We start from the raw sequence: 9,197 nt of genomic DNA, 5'->3' as shown, positions 1-9,197 counted from the left end.
TGTTGAGTCTGTTGTGTTTGTATGGGCGTTTTCTCTCCAACTTCTTCTTAATGACTTTGGGAGGACCGAGTGCTGAGTGTTATGCAACCTCTCAACGTCCAATGGCAGGGTTTCCACCAATTGTACACGGTATTCGTCTGAGTATTAATTTGCGATTTATTGGCGCCGGCCGGAAATCGAACCCGGTTCTGCCTCGTGCAAGAGATTTACTCTAACCACTCAGCCACCAACGCTTGTTAATTTACGGTGTTTTTCTAAAAAACAGCTTTGGCGAATGTTAGGTACTATAATTTATTCTAGATCATTTTAAATATTAATAAATTATATTAATCTTATATTTAAGGAATTATTTTAAATTATATTTATCTTGTATTTAATGAAATATTTATAAATTATATTAATCTTATATTTAATTAAATATTTATAAATTATATTAATTTTCTATTTAATTAAATATTTACAGATTATATTAATCTTATATTTAATTAAATATTTTAGTATTTTAATGTAAAATTTGATCGTGATCAGGAATTGAACTCGGGTCGCATTGTAACAATGCGGCTAGTTCATCGCCGAGCCATTGACTTCCTTAGGGAAAATATTAAAACCATTATAATAAGGCGGGTTTTTTTACTAAACGGATTAATACAATATCTGTATATATTGTTTATTGAACTTTGTTTGTTTATTCTTTGGTACGGTTTTTTGTTTTGTTAAATTCTTAACAAAATTTCGTTAAAACACAAAAAGTAGTTCATTGTTACCTTTTAATAACGCTTAGAAAAAGGATAATTATTCAAAACTCCCGCGGAAATTAAATCAAAGTAATAATATAGCGCCACCGTGTGGAGAACTATCAATCAAACCGGGTAAAAAATATAATCTCTTAAATTTTTCGAACTTTAGTCAAATCTCGACGGGTAAAAAACAAACACAAAATAAACGTATATAAGGCCGTTGCCGTCAATATAGAAGATCTATTCTTTCTTAGTTCTTGGCTGTCAGACGAACTACTACAGGACGGGGTCCTGGTGTCGGTCAAAAGTTATGACGAACTTTGCGGTTGTAATTAGTATGTTCGGTCTTCGGTCAAGAAAAGAGTTAAATTGTGTTTCGCGTTTGGAACGTGAGTGAATGGACTTAAGTGTATGAACAGTGCGTGTTTAAGACTGAAAATGTTAAAGTAATTGTGAACTAACTCAAGTCAGATGTAAGATAAAATTGATTGTTATTATTTTTTGAATTGGAATAACCTAATTATACCCTTGAAATTATCAACTCAACCTGTGAGGCTTATTAAGTAGATTGGAAGTAATTAGTAGCGAACATATGTCAGCTGTTAATTAAGACAGAGTTTAAAATTACTCAGTATAATTTATGATAATTACTTTTAGTAAGTGTGTTTTGGTTTATGTTTCAATCACGATGAACTAAGACAAATCTAGTCTTAGACACTTGAGTACCATTTCTGTATAATTACGTAGAAGGGATATATATTGTTGGATTATTGATGAAAGTTAAATCTAGAACGTTCCATAGACTGTTCTGAATAAAAATGAGCATTTATAATTTTACATAATTCAGGTTGCAATTTTATTTTCTAATCACTCGCCCACGACATTACAGTTCTGGCAATCCCGAACCAATTAAATTTTCGATATAACGGCGACGGGAAATTATTCTCGTAAATTTATCGCGCGGCCCTAGGGAATATTCTTTTAACAAAATTTCGATAAACTATCGTTTAATTAAAATCGGCCCGATTCCGTTAAAATTATAAACCAAAAAGCGAACGGTCGTTATAATACCCTCTGTAGATATTTCTTTCATTAAAATTTGCTTCGTATTATATTCAACTGATAAACTTGTACTGTAAAAGGGTGTAATTCAATTGTGCATTGTTATAGTACGTCTAACTCACTGCTGTAACTACTTAACATATGATATTCTGAATAAATTAAAATTGGTCGTTTCGTCTCAATTATTTTAATTATAATTAAAATTTTATACCGGGCGGGATAGAACTGGGATAACATTTTTAACAAATAACTCTAAATTGCGGAGATATATCTTTAAGGGTTATCTCGAGAAATTAATACCACTAGGGACAATTCTTCCGAGGAGAGGTATATTTTGGCTTGCCAACTTGTTTGATTTTGATGGAAGTTGGTATACTAAGGGAAGTTATGTAGCTATGAATAAAATTCATAACAAAAATGTTTATTTTTCATTTTTAAAATGTTTTTAATTATTTTAATTATAAAGAAAAATGGTGTCATCTTGATTTACATGCCCTTTTTCTCTAGAACCGGTTGAGATTGATGGATGCACAATACCTCATTTTAAAGCTCTTCTAATGGGCTTTTATATGAGGTATAACTATTTTTTTTTCAAAACTAGGCTTAAGTTTAAATGTTAATTTTTCAAAAAGCCCACAATTTTAAAATTTAAAAAAATATCAGGTTTACTCTGTACTATTTGTATACATTTCCCAGCGTTTTGTGAACAATAAAAATTGACTAATCAGAAAAAGCCTGGGTTAAATTACTTTATCGATTACGTTAATTCAGTATTCTATCCTCCCAGTAGGCCAGCGCTCTCTTCAAAAGCGACACGGTCAACTGTGAGTCTGCAATCACACGCTGTTCGAGATAGCACGAACAGCACGTGATCAAAGTAGGTTGTCTGGGCGAAGAGGAAACCATGACGGCACGGGTTGCGCTGCGCCGCAGAGCTCCCCAGTGACCAATGCAAATCATGACAGAGGCCACCCGGATACAATCATTCTTCTGCTTCTCGTGCTCTTCACGATGACGGACAGCACCATAGATATAGGAAACGTATATAAAGGTCTAGATAAAATATTTCAAAGGGAGTTAATACGGAGGTGACAGCTAGCAGAAACGCGTAATTTCTGCAGGCTATCCTTATAAGGCGCTATCTATCGGTAAGAAAGCTCGTGCTATCGTCGCGAGAGCCATTGTCTCCTGCTTAAAAATGATACTAAAAGTCACCAACAGATGGTGTCTAAAGACTACGGCCTGCGGAAAGGTCAAGCACTTAGTACTAAAATGCTAAGAGAGCTCGCGCTCTTGGTCACGTGTCTTCCTCGGTGTCTGCTAGGTGTCAATTCCGTATTTTATGTTAGGCTTAGACGCCCCGAAATTTATCTAGACCTTTATACAGGGTGTCTCAATTTGCTCGATCAGGCCATTTTTCTCAAAATGTATTTATGCTAGGGGTTTGAAATTTTCAGGGTTTATTTGTTAGGTATGGAAGGCTTTGGTTACTAAATTTCAGAAAAATCGAACGATTTTGTGCCGTTTTGGAAAATTTATTTTTTCACCGGTAGGTGTCACGCAATATTTTTCAATAGAAAAGTTGTAGGGCATAGTCGAAAGTGTAAAAATAATTTTGGTTCGGTTGAAAAAGACCTATTTTTCCCTGAGTTTGGAGGTCGGGGAAAAAACAAGTTGTACTAGCAGGCAATAGTTCTTTCTATAAATGTTTTACGCTTAACCAACTTGTTAAAAGTAGAAGTATAACATGGTGCTCCTACGTCACAAGACTGAGTTTTGGTGGAATTATCTTAGCACGCGCAATTTGCACGAGCGTTAGAAAATAGGAAGCTCCTCGTGAAGCGAGCGCGCGCTCGTAGTGTTGGAGAAAGTAAATGCAGTGACGTAAGAGCTACATTAAAACAAGAAGGCCATGTTACTTTATAGAAAGAACTATAGCCTTTAACGTAAACAATCGTACAAAATCACAACACACATGTACATTTATTCTAGGGAACTTATGCTTTCAGCTATGTAGTTAATAATCAGATCTGCAAAAAGTTATTGTTAAAGAAAATTATTACGTTCAACACCTAATTAGACAAAGTAGACAAAGACCGCGTCTTCCATTTCGACGTGGTTACGAGTAAGATCATCAAACAAAGATTTGTAGACCAAAAATTACGCTTATTTTTCTTTTGTTGTTTTTTAACGTGAAATATCAATTGTCCGAGTAGTATTTAAAGCGTTTACATTTCAAAGTTAAAACATTATCTCAGCTTGGCCGATTGTTGTCCAGCATGCCTCTTTACACTCGAGATCAGCGCGCTCATATGCTAGAATTATTTTACGGAGAAGGTCGTCGTAATGCTACTCTAGTAAGTCAGTTATTTAGACGAAGATTTCCCAATTGCAGACCAAGTCATACGACGGTTCTTAGAGTGGTCCGCGACTTCGACAACTGGGGTAATATCAATCCGAGGTTTCGTGGTCGTGGTCTCCAGGACATCGACATGGAAAACACCATACTTGCCTACTTCGTCGCCTATCCTCGAGCGAGCGTCAGGACTGCCAGCTTTGACTTAGGGTTGGATCGAAACTACGTTTGGAGAACACTCAAAAGACACCATTTTCATCCTTATCGAGCGACACTTCACCAAGGACTGCATGACGGTGATAGACAGCGCCGACTCGACTTCTGCAATTGGTTTTGCCTCATGGCTGACGCACACCAGGATTTTCACGATCAACTACTGATGTCCGACGAATGTTCATTCGGAAGAGATGGGCCTTTCAACCGTCAAAACCAACATATGTGGGACTACGAGAATCCACACTGGGGATTTCCTCACCGCCACCAAGTGCAGTTTCGCTTAAATGTGTGGGCTGGTCTGTTAGGTGACAGAATTATTGGCCCGTTCTTCCTGCCAAATCGTCTGAATGGTCAAACTACTTGGAGTTCCTTCAAAATGAAATATCCAACGTGTTGGACGACATTCCTCTGGCCGAGTACAGACGCATCTGGTTCCAGCAAGATGGGGCGCCACCTCACCAATATCGTGACGTGGTTGCATATCTAAACGACGAGTTTCCTGGAAGATGGATCGGAAGAACTGGTCCTGTTCGTTGGCCTGCAAGATCCCCTGATCTAACACCACTCGCCTTTTTCTTTTAGGATTCGTAAAGGACTACGTATACCAAATACCTGTGACGAGCGTTGACGATTTACGACAAAGAATCATCGAAGCATGTCGCCGGGTGACTCCAGAAATGGTTCGAGGAGCATTTCGCAATATGCAACACCGTGCGTATTTGTGCATTGCATCAGAAGGTGGCATTTTTGAAAACATTTTGTAGAAGTCATTAAAAAACATTTGTCACTTGGGCTAATTATTATTTGTTTATTTTTCGAAATCTTATAACCGAAATGCATGTTACCTACAATTCGTTAAAGGCTATTGCCTGCTAGTACAACTTGTTTTTTCCCCCCGACCTCCAAACACAATGAAAAATAGGTCTTTTTCAACCGAACCAAAATTATTTTTACACTTTGGGGCTGTTCACAAATTACGTAACGTGGTAGGGGGGGGGGGGTTTGGCAAGCGTTACGACATGTTACGTGGGGGGGGGGGGAGGGTTCACTGAAATGTTACGTAACACATCTTATTTTTAATATCGTAAAATAAAATTTTCGCCATTTTCAGAAACAGTCACAATTATTACAAACATTTGTATTTTCATTGATTTACTCACGTTTAAAAGAATTTCATACCCATGGGTATAAAGTGTTGCGTAAAAATACAGTTGTAATTTCAAATGATAATTACAAACAATAAAATTTAGTACCTGATCTTATTGTACTTTATTACCAGCATATTAGTTGTTACGTACTATAATAATTTAAGGGGGGGGGTTCGATATTTGTTACGTAATTTAAGAAGAGGGATCTTTCCATTTGTTACTCTTTGTTACGAGGGGGAGGGGGGGAGTCAAAAAAGTGGTTTTTCTGCGTTACGTTATTTGTGAACAGCCCCTTTCGACTATGCCCTACAACTTTCCTATTAAACATTTTGCGTGACACCTACCGGTGAAAAAAATAATTTTCCAAAATGGCACAAAATCGTTCGATTTTTCTGAAATTTAGTAACCAAAGCCTTCCATACCTAACAAATAAACCCTGAAAATTTCAGAACCCTAGCATAAATACATTTTGAGAAAAATGGCCTGATCGAGCAAATTGAGACACCCTGTATACATTTCTTATATCTATGGACAACACCCTTATCATCGGCAAAAGGTGCAAGATCTTACAGCAACCGATTTCCCATTGAGTGTGGATTTTTGCACGATGGTTTGCAGAACGTTCCGTCCAAGATTCCGTTTTTCCAACCACTGTGCTTTTCAATGACGAAGACACATTTCCCAGGGATGGTGTTTTTAACACTCACAACCAGCTCGAATGGGCTCATGTAAATCATCATGCGACGTTTACCCGTGGTTATCAGGAAAGATTTTCTGTTAACTTCTGGGCTGGATTAACGGAGACGTTTTGATTGGTCCTTACATGTTGCCGCCAAAAGTCAATGGGACGACGTACAGTGCTTTTCTGCGTGATGACTTACCTGACCTTCTTGATGATGCCCCGTTAGAAATTTTACGATAAATGTGGTTTCAGTATGACGAGATTCGGGCTCACTTTTCCTGGCGGGTTTGTAAGTTCCCCAATGAACAATTTCCACAGAAAAGGATTGGTCAAGGAGGTCCAGTCGCCAGGCCTGCAAGATCTAAAGCCGCGAGACTTTTTCTTGTAGGCTGGATGAAAGATCTTGTCTAGGAAACTCCAGTCGGATCAGAGGTGGATTTAGTTGTAATAATTAACGCCGCTGTGGAACCCATTCATACCACAACTGGAGTGTTCGAGGACAGACTTTCATCTCTTCTTCGCAGCTGCCTTCTTTTCTAAGAGTTGGAGGACGACATTTTGAGCATTAAAAAAATTACGTTTCGCACACGATAATGTTTTATAGAGTCCCATTTTCTTCCTACCCCTGAAATCGGCTTACCTATCTGGGTTCTTGTGTTCGTGTGGTAGCCTACTGTACTGTTAGGCGTCTTCAGGCCGAACTTTAAAACACTCTAGCGCTTGTCCAATTCGTTGCAGAGGATCGCCACGAAGACAGTTATACATCTTTACTCAACCCCTACAACACCTCAAATTTTCTGTACTGAATTTTCAAACACCCTGTATAATATTGAAACATATTCTTAAAGCCGCGACTTGCTTTAACGCCGCTGATGCTCTACGACTTGGACCTTAATGTTAGTAGGCCACACTTTGAAGCTCGCTGGCGCTCTTTTAACTCATCGTAGGAAAATTTAAAAAAAGGCATACTTCTCAACTCACCTCTACAACTCCTTAAAAGTTTTGCATAACCTTTTGAAACACCCTGTATATCCAAGAGCCAAGACCTGTAACTTACTGTTGTTGAAATAATGGCGGGGGAAGACAATTTCCGAATTTTCCCCTTCCGACGGCAGCAGGCAAGAAAATGCACGACTTTTGACGGGTTACGTTCTCCTTGTGTGGGGTGCTGTGTTTGTTGCTCACTTGCAGGTCCTGGCTCTCGGAAATATTACTTCTTGGCGATTTCCTTAAAGGTGTATTATTAGAAGTCGATAAATTAAAGGTCAAAGACAAGTTGACTAAATTAAATAAAATTCCATTCATTACCCTTCATACTCCACGACCCTCGAGATAATTTTGTGATGACCTTGAAAACGTGGCTCAAGGTCATGCGATATTTCATTGTTCAAAGTCTATTCGCGATCCAAAACTTTCACTGTGCCCCCTTTGGTTCGCCATTGGATAGGTAGTGGCTAAAGCAGACGCTATTAGTTTTTCCTCATCGTTATTCGTAAATTTGACTTTAGAAATAATGATACTTGCATTTTAATATAATTTTTACATCGTTTGCTTATATTTTAATAAGTTTATTTAAGAAATAGAGTTCTTACGACTTTTGTCTGTAGCAGACGCTAGATCATAGGCGCAACGCCGCAACTTCGAAGAAGGCTCGTCATCTAGACTCATATCAGTTGCGAATGGTGATAAGACGCACATTGGCTTCTTGCGTAGTTTAAATTTTATTCATGAGTGTCGCCGACTGCCGACAGAGTTTAAACCATGTTTTGCAGCTTAAATTTCTGATCGTTCAAAGTTTCAGGCTAGAATCAATTAAATCAAAAAGTCGACCGTTATTTTATGTATAGTTGACGGATATGAATGCGCTCTTTTAACTCAGTTCGAACCCTAACCGCTTTAAAACTAACATAGGAAGAAATAACAGACAACTTATAGATTTGAGAAGGTAAAGTGCGCCACTAGGTGGTTTCTTAACGCTGGTTCTCGGAGCAGTGAACCCCTAGTTTTTGAATAAAAAAACTGGTCCGAGCAATTAATAATCTGGTCTTTGACCCAGTGACCACCACTTATTTCCAAGCCTGGTTTTATAACGAAGCGTTTACCCACTTCCGGCATGTGAACTCCGAAAAATCAGCCTCCCTCCAAGTTCTCCATCGGTCACGGTATTTTATTGTCCTATCACTGCCAACTTTGATGAGGCGCTGTTAACAGTGCCTCATCAAAGTTGGCAGAAGTCTTACCTATAGTTGGTTACCATGGTAACTATGGAGCTAATTTTCGGAGTTCCGGCTGTATGTGGGTAAACGCTATTAACTACACGCGAGACAGTTATTTCGAATCTAGTAGAATGACGTCATAGGATTGCTGTTCTTACCCTACTACGAAACAGTGTTGCCAGATTGTGGGAAATTTCCCATATTGTGTGAATTTTTGGGGTCCTTTTGGTTCTGTGGGAAAAAGGTAATTTTTTTCAAAAACGTTGATTTTGTGAGAATTTTCATGTCTCAGGGTATTTATCCATCTTTTTTTAATTTGACGATTAATAAAAAGCTCGAAATTATTTCAACTTTCAAACATTGGCAACACTGCTCCGAAATCCCAGAACAAGTTAAAAAAAAACCTGCCCAAACGTTTCACTTAGAAGCCTACACCATGGGCAGTGGATTTTAAAATCCACTGTCCATGCCTACACACATAGAAATCTCATAGGTAACTAGAATGCTGCCGCCTACGGCCGAGCTTGTCGCCAGTTCGTTTTGGAGGATAATATTCCTCCTTGGTTCCGTTACTATCGCGGGAGATAGGTGACGTCATTCTCTCTGGTGACATTAAATTCTTGGCAGAACCACTCTTTGAGCTCCGATTGGCTAAGATCTGGCTATCGTCTGCCACGGCGTTTGGTCCATTTGCCAGTTACACGGCAGCATTCTAGTTACCTATGAGATTTCTATGCCTACACATTAATGTTCTGTTTCTTGAAATTTTTGGGAAAACAA

General features: G+C 38.4%; 1 long non-coding RNA gene across 3 annotated transcripts; it reads right to left on the bottom strand.

The window, feature by feature from the left end:
• Positions 1-2,438: 2,438 nt before the first annotated feature.
• On the bottom strand, positions 2,439-7,795 carry LOC149936607 (uncharacterized). Of its 3 annotated transcripts, XR_016472194.1 has the most exons (5): positions 7,510-7,795; positions 7,183-7,429; positions 6,842-7,020; positions 6,090-6,737; positions 2,439-2,852 (listed from the first exon to the last, which is right to left on the bottom strand). It is a non-coding gene; the product is annotated as an uncharacterized LOC149936607 (long non-coding RNA). The 3 variants fall into 3 exon arrangements; XR_016472193.1 differs by having other exon boundaries at positions 6,842-7,429; XR_016472195.1 differs by having other exon boundaries at positions 2,439-2,803; positions 6,842-7,429.
• Positions 7,796-9,197: the final 1,402 nt, after the last annotated feature.

The sequence above is a fragment of the Leiobunum rupestre genome, chromosome 7 (genome assembly GCF_980474605.1).
Source record: "Leiobunum rupestre chromosome 7, qqLeiRupe1.1.hap1, whole genome shotgun sequence".
Taxonomy (NCBI): domain Eukaryota; kingdom Metazoa; phylum Arthropoda; class Arachnida; order Opiliones; family Sclerosomatidae; genus Leiobunum; species Leiobunum rupestre.
The sequence above is the reverse complement of the archived record's forward strand: the minus strand, read 5'-3'. Positions and strand labels throughout refer to the sequence as shown.